The sequence below is a fragment of the Lactuca virosa genome, chromosome 9 (genome assembly GCF_052849685.1).
Source record: "Lactuca virosa cultivar CGN04683 chromosome 9, Lactuca_virosa_CGN04683_v6, whole genome shotgun sequence".
Taxonomy (NCBI): domain Eukaryota; kingdom Viridiplantae; phylum Streptophyta; class Magnoliopsida; order Asterales; family Asteraceae; genus Lactuca; species Lactuca virosa.
In genome coordinates, this window is record NC_136434.1 from 75,682,196 (window position 1) to 75,705,673 (window position 23,478).

The 23,478-nt window shown below is 34.9% G+C and overlaps 1 long non-coding RNA gene across 1 annotated transcript; it reads left to right on the plus strand.

The window, feature by feature from the left end:
- Positions 1–20,571: 20,571 nt before the first annotated feature.
- On the plus strand, positions 20,572–21,432 carry LOC145135901 (uncharacterized). Its single transcript, XR_013720116.1, has 2 exons — positions 20,572–21,222; positions 21,351–21,432. It is a non-coding gene; the product is annotated as an uncharacterized LOC145135901 (long non-coding RNA).
- Positions 21,433–23,478: the final 2,046 nt, after the last annotated feature.

The window sequence follows — 23,478 nt, forward strand, 5'->3', positions numbered from 1 at the left end:
TCTTGATATTTACATGGCAATAGGGCTTGAGTAGTTTCGTATTTTTCAACTCGAGGAAAACGTGACGAGGGGAGAGTCACTGGAGGAGGAGGATGAAGAGTTGGAGAAGCATGATGTCCAGTTCCATCATTTCTCAAACAATTTTCACCTTTTTCTGAAAGTAGAAAATCATCTTCAGATGGTAGAGGAAAACTATTTCAAAAAGAATGAGGAAGGTCATTATTGTCTTGACATGACATCTATAAATGGAGAAAAGAGAATTCAAGTTAGTTAATTTTAATCCTTAATTATTAACCCATAAATTTAAATTAAGGCTAGGATCCATATTTTCGATTCGAACTTTGAAGAGGGATGTCGTAATCAAATTCGGATCAATTTTAGGTAGGTAAGGCTTTTACCCGTTTCAATCTTTTGAAACTCCTAGATCATTTGAGATTCATTGAATCTAATCAATGGCATGTTAATCTCAGATTATGCTCTCAATTTTGTGACTGGGATGCCGAGGATCACAAACGAGATGTGGATAACCATGCAAATTAGCTTGACATTCTCGATGTCATTTATCATCTCGTTTTAATGTGCCGGTTAGCCACACACGCTCCATTAATCAACGATAATTTTCAACACCCACTACCACTCTTTATTAGTCCCCCATTAGTGTGTCGGTTAACCACACACGCTCCACTAACGACTTATAAAATGTAATGTGCAATTCCATGGATTAGAATACAAATTCACATTTTCCTAAAGTAACTAAGAGTAGGATTTTAGAAAATAGTTTAGTTACTTTATGTCATTATAATTATTAATGAGATTATGTCATATCAAATCCATTCGGCTAACGACCATCCACTACATAGGATAGCGGTGGGTGAGAGTGGACACCCATTCAACGTCCATTTTATAGGCCGCTTCCTTATACCCTCTTTATAGCGTGGTTTTGTGAATGAGGTGTGCTGGCGATTTGACTGACTTTTCTTATATATATAATATATATTAAACTTTTAATTATATACATAGTATAAGGTGTGTTTTAAAACATTTTAAAATTCAAAGGGTTTAATCTTTTAATAAATTAAATTTTTAATATAATTAAATTTAAACCATTTTATGAATGTATTAATCATCTTTTAATTAATTACTTAATTAAATTAATAATAAGATCCATAAGGATGTATTTTAAACTTTTCAAAATACTAGGTTTCTAATGATTTATAAAATAAACCAAATAATATTTGACATTAATTATTAAGTTTAATTAATATCTAGATTTATTATTTATACACTTAAAAGATCAATCATATTAATCAACAAAACAATTAATCAATTCAAATACTTATCTCATAACTTCTAGGATTTTATTTAATCATCACAGATACACCAAAATCGGATTTGGAGGATAAGTATAGTAAGTAATTATCACATAAAAGCTTATTAGGCAGATTATTTCTGGATTTTCGGATCTGGACTGAGCTCACGTCGTGAGCAGCAACAAAACAAAACCAGGTTTCTTTTTCGATTCACCAATGTGCAGATACATGAAAGAAATACATAGGCTCTGATACCACTGATGGGTTATTGAGGTTACAAAATCAATGCACTAAGCGGAAAAGCATTTAACAATTAAATGATTAGGGCACATGCAACCTAACAAGGATCTATGTCTTTCACATATAGGCAACATACTATGAACTATCTATCTACAATATTTTTTCTATGAAAAACTAATTCATAAGAATGATGACTTACCTTGAAGATTGTTATAGCAAACATTCTTGAATTCCTTCTTCAATACTTTTGGCAGCAAGCACCACAAGTGTCGTGCCTCTGATGGTTCAAACTCAAACCGTAGCAACCAAGGAACTTGAAGAGAGAGAGAGAGAGGAGAAGAGATAGGAATTTCGGGATTCCTCTTAGGAATGAGGGCATGGACGAAAATAAAACCCAAGAGGGGTTTATATAGGTGATATGAAAGTATTAGATAATGCAGGTATCTCCAAGATAACCCTAATCCCTTAACTTCCTCCCTAAGGCATCCAAGGCACCCTTAATGCCCAAGAAAACCCTATAAGACATTCTAGAATTCGTCCCCCATATAGGGAGGTTCTAAAATTTCTCAATGTTCAACTATTGAACATTGTCACCTTTAGTCCTCCTACTTTTAATTAATCCAGTTAATCTCTAATTAATTATTAATTAAATAATATTATTTCCAATTAATATATGATTCTCTTAATATATTAACAAATTATTTATTTTGATTTCTAATTAATTTATTAACCATATAATAAATTAATAAATCAGTTTCTCACTCTCTAAAAGTTATCCTATTCAATTGCTTGGTTTGAGGGCAACCCAAAAGGACTGTGCTACCATCAATTCAAGTTTATACCAATTATAATTAATGGCTTAGACACCTAATCCAGCAAGGATATCGTGCTTCATGCGACTTCAGCTTTTGAGAAGCATACGTAATCACTCGCGCCCCAAACTAGTGATGGATGCATCACAAAATACAACGAAATCCTCAACACCCTCCAGAAAGGTCAACACTGGGGCCTCGCATAATCTCTGTCGTAGCATCTCAAATGTCGTCTGCTGCTCAGGGCCCCATTGGAAATCCACACCCTTCCTCATCGGACGAGTGAGGGGTACATTAATCTTGGAGAAATCTTGGATAAATCTACGATAATATCCTGCTAATCCTAAGAAACTCCTGATCTTTGAGGGAGACTTCGGAACCTCCCACTGCATCATAGCCTCAATCTTGGCCTGATCGACCAAAATCCCGTTCTGGTTAACGAGATACTCTAGGAATTGGACCTCTCGTAACCAAAACTCACACTTCGAGAACTTGGCATATAGTAGTTCTCGCATCAACACTCCTAAAAGTTCTTGAAGGTGCTCCTCATGCTACTCTCTGGTCTTGGAATACACCAAAATGTCATCAATAAAAACAATAACTGATCGATCAAGCATCGGCATGCATACCCAATTCATCAAGTTCTTAAACACCGTAGGCGCATTGGTGAGCCCAAATGGAATCACCACGAACTTGTAATGCCCATAACGAGTCTGAAATGATGTCTTCTCCACATCCTCCTCTCTAACCCTCACCTGATGATACCCCGACGTCAGGTCGATCTTGAGGAACCAAGATGCACCCTGTAACCGGTCAAAGAGGTCGTCAATCTGTGGAAGTGGATAACGGTTCTTCATCGTTAACTTGTTCAACTCCCGGTAATCAATACACATTCGGTGTGAACCATCATTCTTCTTGATGAAAAATATCGGTGCTCCCTACGGTGAACTGGTCGGTCTGATGAACTGCTTGCCTAGCAACTCCTGAAGCTAGGAGGATAACTCTTGCATCTCAGGATGTGCTAAATGGTATGGCGCCTTGGCAATCGGAGCCACACCTGGCACTAGGTCAATCCTGAACTCAACCTGCCTCTCGGGAGGCACATTGGGTAACTCCTCCGGAAACACATAAGCAAACTCCCTAACGACTAGCACATTTGAAAGCGATGCCTGCTCCTCCACCCGCGTAACAACTGATGGGTTTTGAGCATTCTAACACTCCTATGGTGTACATGCAACCCTAGAAACCTTGGATCTATGTTTTACTAAGATACATGCAAATTTACTTTTCCAAGGTTCATAACCTAACTAGCATGGCATGGGAACTTTGAAACATAATAATCTAGTAGAGTTACATACCTTTTAGTAGTGATTGATTGCTTGGAGTTTGAGAGCCTAGCACCAACCTTTGTTCTCTCACAAAAAACTAGTGCCATTTCAAACCTTGGAAACTTAAGAGAATGGTAGAACACTTCTTGAAATCGGCCAACCCTTGTTCTCTCACAAAAAACTAGTGTCATTTCAAGTACCAAGGACTCCTTTATATAGTGTGGTGGATTAGGGTTACATCCATGTAAACCCTAATACCCATGACCTTTCATTTCCATGAGATCCATGGGTTAAAGCTCCATAGACTATCCGTGGACTTACCATGCAAGTCTAGCCCATTCTAAATAAGCATTAGCCCACACTATATAAATACAAGAGTCCATATTTAATTAGTCACACTTTTGATCACCAAATTAATTCTAAATTAATTTTAGATCAATACTAATTAAATAATATGATTTTGTATTAATATATTAGAACTTATAATATATTAATAAATCATAACTTATACTATTCTCAAAAGATTATCCATATAAATTGTTCGGGTGAAGTGCAACCCAAATGGACCATGCCGGGTCGGGTCAAGTACATCTCAAATATAGTTATGGACTTAGACACCTTATCCAACATCAACTACATAGGCGAGATAACCCATACAACCATGTTGAGTATGCTATCAAGCCCTTGACACCGAACAAAACCCTGATCCAACGCTGGTACCCTCTCTATAGATTACCAGTTCTCCCCCACTTGGGGTTCGAACTACTACTCACTGACCCTCACAGTCACACCAAACCTGCTCAGTCAATCCATCCCCATTATCACGCATAGATCCTCCATGGGGATGGGAATCAAATCAATCAGATAAGGCACCCGAAAATCCCCAAGACACAATTGGGATACCCTCTGGATGCAGAAATCCCATGTTCGTTGGCGATAGAAACCCACAACGGATACTCCAACTCACTAAGGGTCATATCAAAATCCCTACTAAAGATTGGGTTACAAAGGACCGACTCGCACCCGAATCGACTTACACAAGAGCAGGAAAAGACTTCACTAAGAATGTACCTATCAGAAACATAAACATAAGCATACCATAAATTATTTGACAAAATGATAATTATGAACAAACCAGTAACAACGTCTGGTGTCGCCCTGGCCTCCTCTGCTGTGAGATGGAAAGCACGACCTCAACCCTCTTGGGCTTCGCCCTACCATGGCGCCCATCGGTGATCCTCAAAGTAGCTGGCGCTGGAGCCTGCGCCAGTCCCACAGTGAGCAAAGGACAGTTGGCCTTAATATAGCCAACCTGCTCACAGTGATAACATATCCTGGTGGTCGGTGTGTGGACCTGCTAGCGACAATCCTTGGCATAATGCCCATCCTTGCAACATTTGTGGCACCCGAACAAAGATCGACAAGAACCCTCATGAACCTTGTTGCACTTGCCACAAGTGTGGCCCTTCTGACTCCTAGATCTCACATCAGCGGCCTTGAACTGCTTCGCTATAGGCTGCGACTGCGCCGGAGCCTGCCTCCACTCCCTCGTTTGTAGCTCCAACTCGATCTCCCGCCTCCTAGCGGCCTCCTGTAACTCCACAAGTGTACCATAACACTGAGTAGACACAAAACTGGCAGATGTCCGTCTTGAGCATGCTTAAGTACCGGGTCATCTGAGCTTGATCAGAAGCAGCATACTCAGGACAAAATAGTGCTCTATCAGTAAACATCTTGGTAATCTCAGTCACCGACTCTGCCCCTTTCCTCAGATCCAATTACTCCTGGGCTAGCCTCTCGCTCTCAACCAATGGAACATATCTCGTGCGGAACATCTCATAGAACTGATACCATGAAACAACAACCCTCTACTCCGGAGTGTAAGAGCTAGTAACCAACCTCCACCATTCGTCCCCAACCTGAGAAGGTTCAGGGCGTACTTGACCTTCTGGTAAGCTGGGCAGAAGCAAGTAAAGAAACATCCCTCGACATCGGATAACCATATCATAGCAATGATCGGATCCTGAATCCCATCGAACACCGGGGGCTTCGTATTGTTGAAGTCCCAGTACTGGAAATCTCTCTCTCCACGAACCCCAACAGCCGCAACGGTCGTGGTTTACAACAACAACAGCCTTAGTAAGAGCAACGTATCGGTCCTCAAAGTACTCAATCATGGTGGTCTTGATAGACCCAAATATCTCCAGTATCTGCCCCCAGATAGCAGTCACAACCCTAGAAGAAATAATTGCCCTAATCTCATCATCACACAACCCCGACCTATCCCGACCACTCGACCCAACTCTTGTCTTAAATCTCCTCGTGACCACCATACTGAAAATAAACCAAAAACCATTAGATGAAGCGCATTTCATACCATATGAGCCGTTATAAACAACAAACCCTAGCGGTTGTGACTTCCCTGCTACGTGTACGGGTCCTGTGCTTCCAGTAGAACGGGACCATACTACCTTCCGCACCTACCCGTATTTGTCTCAGAAGATCATCATAACGACCCTAACAACACACACTAGAATATGCATACATCCTATTCTCAATCCTTATGAATTACCTGAAACGATAAAATAAAACTGTAAGCCAAAGCTTCGTGGGTTCCCCCAAAGTACCAACACACCACATAACAAACAATCATACAATATGAGCAACTAGCCTTACCGGACTACCTCATAGGGCCTACAGCCTATCTGGACCGCTCTATGAGCCTTCGAAATAATTGGACTGCCTCACAGGGCCTACAGCCTATCCGGACCGCTCCACGGGCCGTCGGCATGACTGGACCGCCTCGTAGGGCCTACAGTCTATCCGGCCGTCCCCGGGTGTCTTGGTCTACAACACAAAGCAAGACCGCCTCAACCCAACACAACATGTCGACATATGCAACAAATAAACATAAACACAGAGCCAACAAATATAGATAATCATACGGATCTACTGAGCAGATAAAACTATCATATGACTATCATGACTTGGATAAATAATGTATTGGGCCGACATTGGTGCCTTCGACCCACGGGTACAGTGAGGAAAACTCACATCTCATTCTGAATGCAAGCTGAATAAGTCTCATCCCGAAATCGGCTCAACGATCACCTAACCAAAACCAAGGACCAAATCTCAATTAATCAGCTCAAAAACCTAAAATACCCCTAGGTCAATTTGGTCAAAACTTTTGGTCAAAGATCAAGATCATAAGGTCAACTTGGTCCAGTCAGCTGAGTACGCGGGGCGTACTCAGCTCCTACGCTAGGCATACTCAGGCTTTGACCAGAGTCGAGTGGTTGACCCAGTACATGCGGCGTACGTTGGGTTACACACGATGTATGCACAAACTCCCTTTTCCTCAATAAGAGCTTAATGCATTAAGATCTCATCTCCAAATTTCAGATCCAAGGCAAAAATACCACTAAGAGTCATAAATTTTCCAACTTTATCACTTTGCATGCCCATTAAGTGCTTAATTCACAAAATCCCAACTTCTTAACACCTTAAGACCTTCGAGAGCATGCATGGCGAAAAACTAAGCATCAAGATCACATTTTTATGACTCAAGATCCCTCATTAGGTCTGAAAGGATGACTTATTCGAATAAGATCATGCCATGCGCAAGAATCATCATAGTTGGGACCAAAAAATGCCTTAAATGAAGAAATAGCTAGATCTATAAGATAAGATGATCAAGCTAAGAGCTTTTTACCTCCTGGATGTTGCTAGAAAGGAGAGAATCCCATATCCAAGTTCCTTCCAAGCTCCAAGTTCTTCCCACCACCTTCTTCTTCTTCTTCTTCTTCTTCAAGAATACCACTAAAACAACAAAATGAGCTCAAGATGCACTCTTCTCACTTAGGGTTAGCTAGAGGGTCGTTTTCTTAGGTGGAGGCTGATGAAGGAATGAGAAATGAGGAGTTAATGATGATTATATATGGGCCAAACCCTAAAAATTAGGGTTTGAAAATCCTTTACATACGCCCGATGTATGTAGTGTACGCTTAGTGTACTGATGCTCGCGCATGTATGCCCAACGTACTAAGCCTTGCCCTGGATTTACAAAATTGCCACTATGGGACCAATTTGCAAACAAAACTCACTCCAAGGGCTAAAATCATAAACCTTCATACTTAAGAGTTAATTTTGGAAATACCTCATTGCCAAGATGTTACAATAAGACCTCTCAACAGGATTAATTAGTAGGATGATCGATCTAGTCCAAATTCTTATGTTAGGAAAGGTTCTCATTTATGAATAGAGAGATCACGCCTTAAATAAAGCTCTTCCTAAGGTTACTCTAACCACTTCATTCCAAAACTATTAGAAACAATTGTCAAACATACTATTGAAGCGAAATGGAATTTCATTAAGATGGGAGTGGATAGTCAACTAGCTGACATGTAAATATAATCAGTTCACTCTGATTTTGATATGAACAACTTGGAAATGTCCATAAAGGAGTTGAATGACATATTGAGAGACTTTGGGACTAACATGCAAATCATAGAAACTCCAACTTCAAATACTCTTATATTCATTATCATTAAAGTTTCAAGAAGAAGAAAGCCAGTGCCCATGCGTATAAGGCGATGACTCTCACCAGATGAAAGTAGGCAAGTGGTTGTAACCAAGATTCATATGTATTTTTCAGAGAACTGGTATTGAAATGACCCGCATTAAGATCAGCTCATGGATCGTTATCATAAGTGATACTTGATAAAAGGTACTGTCTTTGTATCCTTAACACCTGAGATACATAGTGGGTCTTAAGTATAAGGAGTGTTATGCTTTGCTATGGTCAAATACTGATCCTTAGACGTGCATTTATAAAATCCAGTTTTAGGTATGATGTGAACTATGCAAGAGGATTATGCAATCAAGACGGGATTTTTTACCCTTTTGTGTTGATAGTTAGACATCTAAGGCGCCTTACCAAAAGTTGAACATGTAATGAGATTGACCGCGATCTGTGTCTCACGTTCAATATGGTGTCTGTAACAAAGGGATAACTGGTAACTTACCTTATACACCGATTGCAACTTTGAGCTTCTAGGGAATTGGATGTTGATAGAATACCACAAAGTCATATATTACTGGGGGTAGTGAAATGTTGCTAGACATTCACCACTATCTATATCACTTTGTAATGAATCTTATGGAAGTAGGAGATTGAAAGATCTATATGTCCAAGAGTCATTATAAAATGACATTGCTAGATAACATATGATCCTAAAGGGTCACACTAACAACAACTTGATATAATTGATTATTTATTAGAAATTGGTTTTAATAAATATTCAATAAACTCTTATAGTTAATTGGAAATTATTTATTTCTTATAAATAATAATTTTCATTAGCAAGTAACATAATATATCATATGGTATGATTTATTAAGTCATGTATATTATTTTGGACTAGAAAGGCTCTTTTGTCGTTTAGCTAAAAGTTAGAGTTTATAAAATATAAAAGGGTTTGTATATTTTATAAAACTTTAAATTCCTTTTTTCTATGAAAAAAAATGTGGCTATTCATGAATCAAAAGAGTATGGACATTTGATTTATTTATTCAAAAGTTATGACATGTCTTACAAAGCATGGGGAACGTCTTGGTCTAGAGACATGAATGCTTAATAGTTTAAGACTTTTGGGTAAAGAATTAGCTTTAATAAAAGGGCTTGACTCTCTTTCTTTCCTGGTTAGTTGAAAAAAATGTAAGATGCATAAACATCTTCATTCTCTCCCTTTTGCTCATTACTTGAAGTTTACTTGTTTTCTTTTTGCTCCCTTTAGTTCATATTTTGATATGAATTGAAGCTTAAGAGTGTAAGAGTTTTGTATTCGCATCTACATCAAGTTGAAGCATTGTTGGTTGATTAGTAAATGTGAAGTTCTATTTTATTCTTCTACAACATCTAAGTCTTCCCTTGAGAACTCAAAGACTACAAAGGTTGTTATCTTCTTCTTCTTCCTCTTTGGCTATTGTTTTTCTTTCCAAACTTCTCAAGAAGATTCATGGTGGATATAAACTGGTTTTATGTTTATTCAATTTTTAAAGTCTTCCGTTGCTAAAATCTTACGTTTTTAAAACTATTCTTGAATAAAAAAACCCAACAATATATACCTATTCATATATGAATAAGTCTATACTTACATATATATATATATATATATATATATATATATATATATATATATATATATGAATAAGTGTATTCATATATGAATAAGTATGTGTCTGTTCATAAGTGATTATTCATATATGAATATGGCGGTTAGTGACATAGATGGGGACGTTTGTGGTGGCAGTGGTGGCGGCAGTTGCGGTGCCAAGGTTGGTGGTTACAATGGTGATGGACATGGTGGCGGAGGTGGTAGCATGGGTAGCGGTGACAGTGAGGTGGTGGTGGTGGTGGCGGTAGCAGAGATTATGGCGAGTGGTATCGGTGGCGTAGATGGTGGTGGTGGAAGTGGCAGCGGGGTAGGTGGCGGATGGTGAATTCATATATATATATATATATATATATATATATATATATATATATATATATATATATATATATATATATATATATATATATATATATATATATATATATACGTAAATTTATATTCATATGAATATTACATCTTCCCCATCGCGTTGGTATGACCGAGAGTTTTACGGCAAAATATAAATGAGTGACTGAGATTGATTTCCTCATTCTTTATTTTTCTTGTTTGAACTTATATATATATGGGGATAGGGAATATACATTACAGCCCCACCTAAGCTTAGGTACTAAACCTCTAAAATATGTCGTTTTAACATGCTAAATATACCCGGTTTGGTTTCACTTGGTAAATATATCATCCTCCATAACATTTCTTTCTTTCATTATCGTTTTACCATCTCTGTTTTCTTTCCTCAATTATCGTTTATTACTTCACCCAAGTGAACATTACTAAACCCTAAACCTAAACCCTAAATCCTAAATTTAGGCCCTAAACCCTAAACCTTAAACCTAAACCCTAAACCCTAAATCTAAACCCTAAACCCTAAACCCTAAACCCTAAACCCTAAATCTAAACCCTAAACCCTAAACCTAAACCCTAAACCCTAAACCCTAAACCTAAACCCTAAACCATAAACCCTAAACCCTAAACCCTATTGTGTCGATCTTGAATTTACATCTTGAAGTATTAATCGTGAATCCATTAACCGTAATCTTTATATAGTAAAACAATGTATTTTCAAAAGGTTTAGTACCTAAGCTTAGGTGGGGCTGTAATGTATATTCCCTTTTCCCTATATATATATATATATATATATATATATATATATATATATATAGGTTTAGGTTCAATGGAAAACAAAAAACCCTAAAAAAACCATAAAAATCATAAAAATGCATAAAAAAAACTACTTAGAGATCACAAATCTTTTTTTTGACTTTAAATATACAAAAATCGCAACTTTACTAACAAATTCGCTGAATTTTTTTTTGAAAAAAAACTAAAAAAAATAATCGATTTTTTAATTTTTTTTTCAGCGATTTTATCAAAAAAACTGCGATTTATATATATATAAAGTCAAAAAAAAAGATTTTTGATCTCCACCTACATAATATAATTATCGTTAATAAGCAATTTGTAATAACCACTCCGAGATGTTAAACTAACTCCTCCACTAGATCTCAAAAAGGGTGAAAAGACCATTTTTACCCATCCATGGTCTCCAAAGTCCACAATTGACCAAACCTTAATAGTCAACGGAACTCAACACTCGAGTCAACAGTCCATGTTGACCCAACTCGTCGAGTGCACCCATGCGGCTTGTCGAGTTCCTCCTGTACTCAGAAGAACCGGGAAAACCCCAACTCAACTCGTCGAGTTGTCTCATCAACTCGCCAAGTTGTAGCACGTCCAGGCGATCGGGGAAAACCCTAGCTGACTCGTCGATTTGGCTCATGCACTCGCCGAGTCCTTCTAGACCAATTCTCATTCAGATGATTCTAAGCATAAATAAGGTCCCAAACTCTAGATCTAGCCTCCCAAGGCTGAAATACCACGTAAAGCTGCAAGCTTTACGTCCATGCATGGCACCTAGGGCTCGAAATGCCAAAATAAGCTCTATATAGGGTTTAGTGCATAAACGTTTGCCACTAGCTTGATAAAGCTTGGACCTTTGGGCTCAAGGGACCTCATATTGTCCATATATGAAGTCTCAACTACATGGCAAGCTCAAACAACTCCAGAACTCAAAGAAGGATGGAAAAAGGCCCTAAACTCCCTAGAAAAGGGATCTAACTAAACAATGAGCAAGGTGATGACTTTTTACCTTCAAACAGAAGCTAGGAATGAATGAACACCAGATCCAAAAGCTTCCTCTCGTCCCAAGCCTTTTGCTCCTCAACCTTCCTCCAAAAATGCACTAAAACACATAATATTAGCCTCTCTTTCTCTCACACAAGGTTATAGCTCGATTAGGGTTTCTCTCAGAGTGTTAAGATGATAAGGGAGGTGGAAATGGAGGCTTAAGGTCCTTTAAATAGGACACAAACCCTGAAAACTAGGGTTTTCTCACTCAGCTCCTACTCGTCGAGTTGGGGTCCTCCAACTCGTCGAGTAGACTCTAAAGATCACGCAGCCATTAACTCCTCTACTTGGCGAGTTGGGGCATCCAACTCGTTGAGTTTGTCTGACATCATGAATGTAAATTAATGAAATATTATACCTGGGAGTCGGGATGTTACACTTTGAGGGCTTGCTCGGCTCTTTCAGCACGAATCCTCAACACAACAGAGACACGGTCAGAAACCTGAAAAGAGAAAGATGTAAGAGGTAGAGAAGGGTAAAAGTATAAAGGGATGGATGATATTTATTCTTACAGCCTGAGAAAAGGAAACCGATTTCTGGAGCGCATCTTCCGCCCAAGATTCTCCAAGCTCAATTCAGTGGAACCCGTATTCTTTCTTTTCTTAGATCCCAGATTTTTCACGGTGAGATCTATGGGGGCTCTCATGATGGGGAGCAAAGTCTTCTCTTTCTTCATCGTCAATTGACCATTGGACATTGCTGTATCCAAGTCAGCAAGGGTAAAATGGGCGTCGGAATGGGTACTTTGGATCCTAGATAGAACAATAAGAAGTCAGGACCCCTCATACAATAGAGAAGAAGAATTTAGGATCCTTACCTTTCGACAAGGAGATAGTGGTAGATAAGCTCTCTTGAAGATTGAATTGGCTAAGTTTGAATGGCCTCTCTGATTCGGACAAAGTGGAAAAGATTTGAATCATGTTCTCTGTGTCTTCAGCGAGAGGAACCAAAATGTCAAACTTGAAGGCTGCAAAACATCAGAAAAGATAAGAAAAGTGAATGTCGAGATCCTTAATATAGAAACATGAAGTCCTACCCTTTCTAACCCAAGACTAAGGTAAGAGATTCCCATCAGGAATGGAGTCACGTCTTACGAAGAAATATTTCCCTTTCCAAGCACCATCATTGTTCTTGGACTTCAACACAGGGGGAAACCTATTGGCTTTGACCTTCAACAGAAAGCGGGAATCCCCGAAAGTTGTAAGACCGTAAACATAAGCTAGCTCATTTAGACCGATAAAAAGATCCCTGGAACGATTCATGTGATCAATCCAATAGAGTATCCTCCAAATCTTTGGCATAACTTGGATATACGAGATCTTTGTGATCTCAAAAAATTCAAAAAACGATTCCAGAGAAAGAATAAGAAAGCCCTAGGGTGAAAGGATACCCGGGAAGACAAACCCAAGTAGAAGAAACGAAATCAGGTTGAATCCTAGCGTCAAAAGCCCTAAAGACGGTGCCAATGGGAAAGCTTTCGGGCGACTTCAACATCTAAATATCATCATCAGTGAAGGTGCAGGTTTCCTCGTAAGACAAGATCCTCTAATCCGTGAAATCATCATCGGGTACGACAATGATGTTTCCACGAGGTCGAGTTGTTTTCCTGCCCATGATGGAAACCGAACAGGAACAAAAAGAAAAGGAAACGAGAAAAGTACCTTCGAATGATATGCAATGAACGTCAAGAGTGGGGGGGGGGGGTAAAAGAATAAGGAAAAACTGAATTGTTGGGTGTTCTATTTATACAAAAATTACGGAGAGGTAAAATGTTGATGTGACCTACTCGAACAGCTAGAATTCTAACCGTTAGGATTTAAAAATTATCTTATCCGTTAACATTTTACAACCTTATCTCTTTTTATTAAGTTATACCTTTAAAAATTTGATGAACTAACCTCAAATATTTTGCATAAATAATTTGGGGGCAATTGTTAGGGTCAGGATCCCGGAATTACATTCAGGATCCTCATAAATACTTCAAGATCCTGACTATTATCATTTATTCTCCTAACGTTTATAACAGTTATATATTTTATTATTTTTCTCACATGTGCAGAAATAGTCAGTCAAAGATTTATTCTCAATGAATAGTCGTCGTGACCATACAAAAGACCCGGAAGACCAAGTCAAGTAACGTCTATAAGTTGATCTCGGAGGATCCCGAAATTGTCGGACTTCTTGTTATTAGCTTTAGACTATAAAAAACTTGTATTCATCACACTACACACGAAACTTAGGAGAACTACGATACTTGTACTTGCTTTTCATACATACATCTCTATAATCATCATTTTCGATTATTATCACCTTCCAAGGTTTTATATGGGAGATCCTAACAAGGATCAATGACTTTCCTTGTAAATCATTCGTGTCACTTTGATCACCATTTCATATTCATTATATCCTGAACATCACAGCCTTTCGTATAATTTGGTTAATTTTTTATTGTTCATTTTTTGACCTATATATATATATATATATATATATATATATATATATATATATATATATATATGTTTCGTTAAGATTAAAAATAAAATAGAGATGTTGAGATTCAACCCCAGCCTCATATTTCAAGTCTGCCGCTCTAACCCTCTGGCGTACCGGTGCGAGAGGCCTGTTATAATCATAAATGATTATATAGCGTCACCCGTTCCTTTCTCCTCTTCCAACATCCCCACCACCACAACCGCCACCGGCACCACCACTACCACCACTTCTGACACCAACCGACACCACCACTGTCACATCTGTCACTTATACAACCGTCATCTCTGTCACCACCACATTTTCTGCCACCAGCTCTCATAATCATATATGATTACACAGTATGTGAAAAGACATATATGTATAATCATTTATGATTACGCAGACACTGTTGCTGTCGGTACACTGGACCGTTAGAACGGCAAATATGAAATATATGACTCAGGTTAAATATCAAAATCTCTACTTTTTTTTTAATCTCAAGTGAACCGTCCCTCTATATATATATATATATATATATATATATATATATATATATATATATATATATATATATATATATATATATGAATCACACGTTTGGAGAGAATAATTGGAAAAAAACGTTATCAATGCAATATGAGTTGAAGAGTTGCTACCTTTTCTTTCAACTTGTCAAGTCTTAACGTTTTTTACGGGGGAGTGGGGTGGGTTTGGTAGGAATTGTGGGGCCTAGAGACGGAAGGTGCTCAGAAACTCAGAGGATGTCAAGTAGAGTTTTTATTCAAATATTTATCAAATCATTTCGTTTGAAATTTGTTTAAATTAAATTTAGCCATTAATGCCACGTTTTCTAAATAAACTAAACAAACAAAATAATAATAGCTTTGAGAAAGGAGATTTCGGCAACCTTATATGAGCAACCTTCGACTCTGCCAAAACCACTGTTTTACTCTCTGCGGTGATGGACGCTCATTTATATAAGACATAAGACTAGAGGATAAGGAAATACCGTATAGTTAGGTTAGTGCCATGTTGCAGCGTATATGTGCAATAACACCACAGCATATGCATCAAGAAGTGCTGACCTCAACCGTTAGATGGAAAATCACCACAGGTTATTTTATATATATATATATATATATATATATATATATATATACTAGGTATGTTTAAGGGTCGTACTAAGCACGACCCATGAAGGGTAATTTGGGTATATCTTCACCATTGTGTGTATATTTTGATAATAACAAAATATCGAAAGTACAACGCTATAAATGGGTAGATTCAATGTATAATGTCTAATAGAAAAAAGAAATAAAAAATACATTGCTATCATACACAAATGAATGAAAGTGGATTGCTAATTCCTATATTTAGGTAAACATACCCTCCTTCTAGACTGTGAAAGAAAGAAAAGCATGAGTATGAAAGTGATATTGTTTGTTGGTTTTTAAGTTTGTGAAAGAGGAATAGAAGATACTTTATGAGATTAGATGGTATGCTAAAGTAGCATTTCGAATTAAGTTTTGGATCTCCAACCAGTGGGAAAACTTCATGCTGAAGGCTTAAAGTAATTCCATGAATCCCTTATGTTTCTGATTTCCAGAAAAATGATAGATTTTCGTCATCTACAAAAGCATTTAATATAGTAAAAGATATTAAATGACCTTCAAAAAAACATTTAAGATGATAATCTTGATGGTTTCGGTCAATAGGAGGATCTGTGGTCTATGGTTTCACAAAAATATGAACATGGATTAAAGTGTAACTATTTAAAAATGGTTTTCAAAAGATGAAAATAAAGTTTTGTTGATCTTCATAAATGAGAACTTTTTCATATAGAAAAACTACTTGCCGATCTTCCTTCATTATCTTAAAGTGACATCACGAGCGTTCTCTGGAAGATCTCCAAAAATGAATCATTATAAATTCATTTTGAATCCCCAAAAAAATTGTGGCGAGGGACGTTTTTGCAGAGGTTGATATGAACCATAAGATATTTGGATTCATCTTTCAACACGCCAAAGCATATGTGATTGACGTTGTTAGATCAATCGGTAAGGACGGTGGAAAATGAGATGTTGTGGGGGTGTGACGTTAGGGTACGGTGTGTCGCTCCAAAGGTAGGATACGTGGCATTATTGAAACCCTGTGAATCTAATGTATTTGAACTGTGCACACATCAAGAATAACCAGAGTAGGATGCTATAAGGACCATCCTCATCATCATTTTACAATCTTCCCAGTTCAAAGACTTGTCTTTCTTCTTCTTTCCCCTGATGCATTCATGCTCTACCTAAGATAAATACAAAATGACACAAAATATTGAATGGGGAGAACATGTCCCCTGATGCATTCATGCATTCATGCACACATCAAGAATAACCAGAGTGGGAGAACGTGTCACCAAGAATAGAACGTTATCGGAAAAAAAAGCGTATGGAACCGATAGACTCAAAACTTGAGATGTATCTGCATTTTATAGGCGGGAATATTGAACGGAATATGAATCCAACCGACGTCTCAAATAAAAAGGTGTCTCTTCAAAGCGTTCTACCGGTTCCAAACCATCAGAACGCTTCGCTCCAAGCAAAAAAAATTATCGCTGATAAATCGATAAACATATCCACGAGGCGGTGTGAATCAACTTAGGGTGTCCATGGCGTCTTTCAAAAAAAAAAACAGGTTACGTGGCATCCTAGGAACCCTCCAAATATGATTTTAGAGGCACGAGATAAAAAGGGCTTTTATATATAATAATGATATATATATACTAGGCGAATGTCCGCGCGTTGCACAGAAACACCTATATAGTTGAAATCTTTATAAATATATGTTTTTTTAAAATATAACAATAACTTTGTTGTTAAATTTGATATAATAATTCGTATACTAAATTGATATAATATATTGATTATTTTTAATTATATGATAATATATACATCTATTATAACTGCATAATCTCAATCGTTTGAATGACTTCTACACCCGAGTTACTCATGAATAAAAATAAATATAATATATGGTTTAATGTTATTTATAGTTGTTGTTATTGTTAATTAATTCTTTAAAAATTATTTGTTCAACGTTTTAATTTCTATCATTATAATTATTTAAAACATCAAACATTGTTTTCTGATTTTAAAGGTAACAATATAATTATTTATATAGAGTTATTTTTAACTATTGTTATTGTAAGTTATTTTAAGCTACTTATTTTGAAACTTTTAACGATTATAAAAATATCTTTAAGAAATATTTAGTTAAATTGATATTACAATTTATTTTTTTGCATTTAGCACTATAATTTATCACTTTTAACTATTCACAAAATATTATTTGGGTTTTTTACGTGGAACTAAAATTTATATTTAAGTTGACACTGTAATGTTATATTTAAATTAACAATTTAAGTATTTTGTCCAAACTGTTCAAAAGTTGTAGCTTTAAACTGATAATGGTTTACATAAAACAATATTTTAAATCTAATAAATTAAGTATAATATGTTAAAAGTTAAAGACATAACTTTATAAGTAGAAGTAAAGATATTATTTTAATATTAAAATTTAGTTTATTTATTATTACATTTTAGGTTTGATATTTATTTAACCTTATTAACCAACTTATAATCATTATTAGAAAGACACTACAATTTATCACTTTTAACTATTTACAAAATATTCTTTGGGTTATTTAAGTTAAACTAAATTTTATATTTAAGTTTACCCTGTAATGTTATATTTAAATTAATAATGTAAGTATTTTATACAAATTGTTCAAAAGTTGTAGTTTTAAAATGATAATGGTTTGTATCAAAAAAATATATTAAAACTAATAAATTAAGTATAATACGTTAAAAGTTAAAAAAAACATAACTTTATAAGTAGAAATAAAGATATCTTTTAATATTGAAATTTAGTTATATATGATTATACTTTAGGTTTGATATTTATTTAACCTTATTAACCAACTTATAATCATTATTAGAAAGAAATTGCAAAGTAATGGGAGTTTCAAATGAATGTGGTGAAATGAAAAATGCTTCCTTTATAAGTGTATATATATATATATATATATATATATATATATATATACAACATAATAATATTCAACAACAAAAACTAAGGAATCATTGTACATTCAATGAAGATGGCTGAAGATTAAACATTTTATTTTTTAAGAGATCGAAATTCCAATAATTTAGAAATAAATTTTTAATTATTATAGACGTAAGTTAATATTGTTAAAAATTTTAATTATCATGATAATTCAAAGATATAGAAAAAATATTATAAATTATTAAAAACATTTTAAAGAAAAATTTGAACAAATATGATATTTTAGAAATAAATTTTTAATTATTATAGACGTAAGTTAATATTGTTAAAAATTTTAATTATCATGATAATTCAAAGATATAGAAAAAATATTATAAATTATTAAAAACATTTTAAAGAAAACTTTGAACAAATATGATATTTTGAAGATTTAAAAAATATAAATATGACATTAAGAATAAAGTTAGGCAAATATATATATATATATATATATATATATATATATATATGAATTTCTCTTTATATTTATTTAATGTATATCTATCATATATATAAATGAAAAAGTTTATACAATGTACTAAGAAATTTTAACCCGAGAAAAATCTAAACAAAATTAACCCGTATTATAAGGGCATTCCTTACCTGCTAAATAAAATAAAAAATAGAAAATATAAGCCTAGTTTGAATTTCTTACGCAAGAGAACGGAAGCTCCGAATTTTATTTAATATATTATGTCAAAAATCTTCATACGCTTTTAACTGTTGCCTTTGTACTCATTTGGTCATTTTTTTTATCTCATTTACCATTGAACTTGTTTTAGGTGTTCACAGAAACCATTGAAACCGATTATTGAAGGTTTCCGACAATTTCTTATCTTCGGCGACTCTCCGGTCGTCTTCTCAGGCAAGCCTCCGACAAAAATGAGTTTTTCGGGCGGACTTTTCTCAACTGCCATCTAAGCGGCACCCACCGCCGGTGCTGCTGCTTCGCTTTCTCCACCCTCCCCTCTCTCCTTCCTGTCGATTTGCTGCCAGAAAAACGAAGAAGGGACGAGGCAACAAGCCACCTGCCACCTCCTCCTGCCATCACCTGAACCCATCTTCCACCTCCCTTTTTCCGCGTGTAAATCACCATCACCATCTCCTGCTGCTGCTTGCTGCTGCTGTAAGTCATCCAGTCAAGACCCAAGGATCTATCGGAAAACTCATTTTTGTCGGAGGCTCGCCGAAGAAGACGATCGAAGAGTCGACGGAGATAAGAAATTGCCGGAAACCTTCAATAGCCGGTTTCAATGGTTTTTGTGAACACCTACAACAAGTTTAATGGTAAATCAGATACAAAAAAAGTGATTAAATGAATACAAAAACAATAGTTAATTACCCACATAAGTCATTTCCCCGAGAAAAATCTGTACAAAATTAACCCGTATTATAAAGGTATTCTTTACCTGCTAAATAAAATAAAAAATAGAAAATATAAACCTAGTTTGAATTTCTTACGCAAGAGAACGGAAGCTCCGAATTTTATTTAATATATTTTGTCAAAATCTTCATATGCTTTTAATATTTTGGTATATTAGTTTAATAATATATAAAAAATAAAAATAAAGTAAACTACACGAATGATACTTGTGGTTTGGATCCTTGTGGGCGTTTAGTCCTTTTTTTTCCAATTCAAATTTTTCCTGTCGTTTGGTCTTAGTTTGATTTTAGTGTCTCTACATAATAAAATGACTATAATGCCTTTATATATTATTTTATTTATTTATTGTGAATGATACCTGTGGTTTGGATCCTTGTGGGCGTTTAGTCTTTTTTTTTCCAATTCAAATTGTTCTTGTCGTTTGGTCTTATTTCGATTTTAGTCTCTCTCCATAATAAAATGACTATAATGCCTTTATATATATATATATATATATATATATATATATATATATATATATATATATATTGTTTATAATTAAAAAAATTAAAATACCCCCCTCTAACACAAACACACGCACACACACACACCACTCCTATCCCTACCAGACCCCTCGTTCTCACCCCCACATAATGCATACATGATATTGTGATCTACGTCTTTTTCTCTTTTCTCATCTTCAACATCCTAACAAACCTTAAATCATTGAACTCTACAGTCTTCAACACGATAATCGAACCATCGTAGGTCATCATCATCGGACCATCGTCGACCATCATCACCAGACTGCCGTCGACCGTCTCTTTCCCCAACCAAGAGAAATTTCCAAGCCGATCGTCTCCTTCCCCGACCAAGAGAATCGCTGACGAACACAAACTATTGTCGCCTCCTTATCTCTCATATTAACGTAACAGACTTTCCTCTTCATTTCTCACCTCTCACATTGTTCTTCTTCCTTGCCCTATTTCAACTCTGAGGAACATCATCACATACCAAAATCTCTTTCTCTCTCTCTCTCTCTCTTGAAATTGGTACAAGGATTCGAATAAGAGGAACGAGAGTCAAATATGCAAATTGGGTTCTATGGTGGATCTGCAACCTAATGGTCTCGTTCCACTATTGTTATGGGTCAAAGTCTCCTTCCCCATCTACTAACCACCGTCCATGAGGTTGAAAATCAAAGTTTATATGTATCAGTGGGTTCGCCAACATTAGGTTTGTTTGTTTTTTACATAACTACTTCTTGATTGTCCGTGTAAACGAAAGATTAGTGGTGTTGCAGGTTTTGTGCGGATGTGTGTGCATGTTTATACAAGTGTTTGATTTATGGAATGGATTTGTAGGTTGGCTTTCTGTTGTTGATTTGTGGAATGGATTTTGATTCTTGAGTTGAATGGATTTCCAGACTTGAAGGGTTTTTAGTTATTCAGTTGAATGAATTTCCAGACTTGAATGGTTTTTAGTTATTCAGTTGAATGAATTTATGGGTTAGTGTTCTTTTGGATTTAAACATCGGTGAAGTTTTTTTTCCTATGACAGGGGATATGGTAATTTAGTCAAACGGAAGAGATGTTGTTAATTTGTTCTCGCAACAGAGGCATCACATGCGGTGGAGGTTTACTCTGACGAGAGATGAGGGGAAGGACTGTGTGTGGGTGTGGGGTTATGAGACTAATATTTTTTATTTAACAATTCATTAATGATACATAAATAACAAAATATATATATATATATATATATATATATATATATATATATATATATATATATATCATACATCATACATACTTATAAAGCTAGTATTTTTTCTTGAATCTCATGCATTTGAAACCCCCATAAAAATTTGTCAACACCTCATGCATTTGAAACCCCCACACCCTTTCACCTTCAAAGTAATTAATCACATAATCCCATTCCAAGAAAATGACACACTCTATAAGTTCAACACCTCATGCATTTGAAACCCCCACACCCTTTCACCTTCATTATATATGGAGTTATATTAGTACATTTTTCTTACAAAAAATCGTCATTTGGTTGAAGATATTATGATTCAAAAGTTTTCATATAGTTGAAGCATTCACGATCCAAATATGATGATTTGAAGAAATTGGTTATGTCGCATCGATGGTAATTGTAATATGATTTTTTCTTTCAACCAAAACAAATGAAGCTTTTCTATTCTTTCTTTATATTCTATTTCTCATTTGATCTTTATATGTGATTTGTATGTATTACTCAATCTTGAATGTGACTCTCCAACCATCAATGTTTTACTTGGAATATCTTTCTCATTCTTTTTTTTAAGAAAAACATTTTGATTGCAGGTTAGTGAAGAATTGTCATCAAGTTTCTATGGTTGAATGATGTTAAATAAAGAAAGAAGATTCAGAAAACAGATATAGTTTTTTTTGTTTGAGCAAAATAGACGAATGTTAGTTTTTTCATTTGATTTAAACGTATATTTATGTAACCTTTTTATTTATATATTCAACCACCCAATGTTCTTATTTATTTGATTGTAGTTTTTCTATTTTGATTATGTTTATTTTCTATTATTTTTTTGTTGGGTTATCCTACACAACATATTTACAAGACAATTATATAAAAGATAACATAATTTTTAACATTTGATATGTAATTATGATGACTTATCATGATATGTTCTTCATATGAAAGTAATTTATCCATATTACTACGACAAGAATTACATATGATATTTAAGAAAATATATATTATACGTGATTTGTTTAACATATATATGCACCTATGTATGTTATAAATTTATAATTAAATATATTTATGTTTAATAATTGAAGGGATTAAAATGATGCATCAAAACCAATTATTTAGACGAATATAATAATAATAATAATAATAATAATAATAATAATAAATACACATTTCCAAGTACGGTAGTCATTTGAAATTCACACTACAACTCAAGAGTTTTCTAATTTATGTATATTTATTAGTTACAACTCAAAAGTTTTTAACATATGATTATTAATTAATAATCACTAATAACTTTTTATTTTCCTTTCTTTTATAAGGTTGTAAAGTTTTGCTCATTAAAAACACTAATGTATTTAAAGATATTTGTGATTTAAATATGAAAAGTTAATATAAATGTTATAATAAATGTTTTAGTGTTTTTATGTTATTAAACGTTGTAGTGTTTATTTTTTATATTTTTTATTATTCGTTGTATATATATCTTTTTTAATACAAATGTTATAATAGATATTTTTGTATTTTTATGTTACTAAAAATTGTAGTTCATATTTTTGTTCATACATTTTGTTACCCGTTATATATAGATTATCATACGTTTGATATATAATTTACACAATTTTAAACGGTTTATAAAATTATCAAATAATTGTATATATCACAATGACTTAAAAATTAAAACTATAATCATCATATCATACTATATTATAAATGAAATATTTTTTCTTTCACCAACTT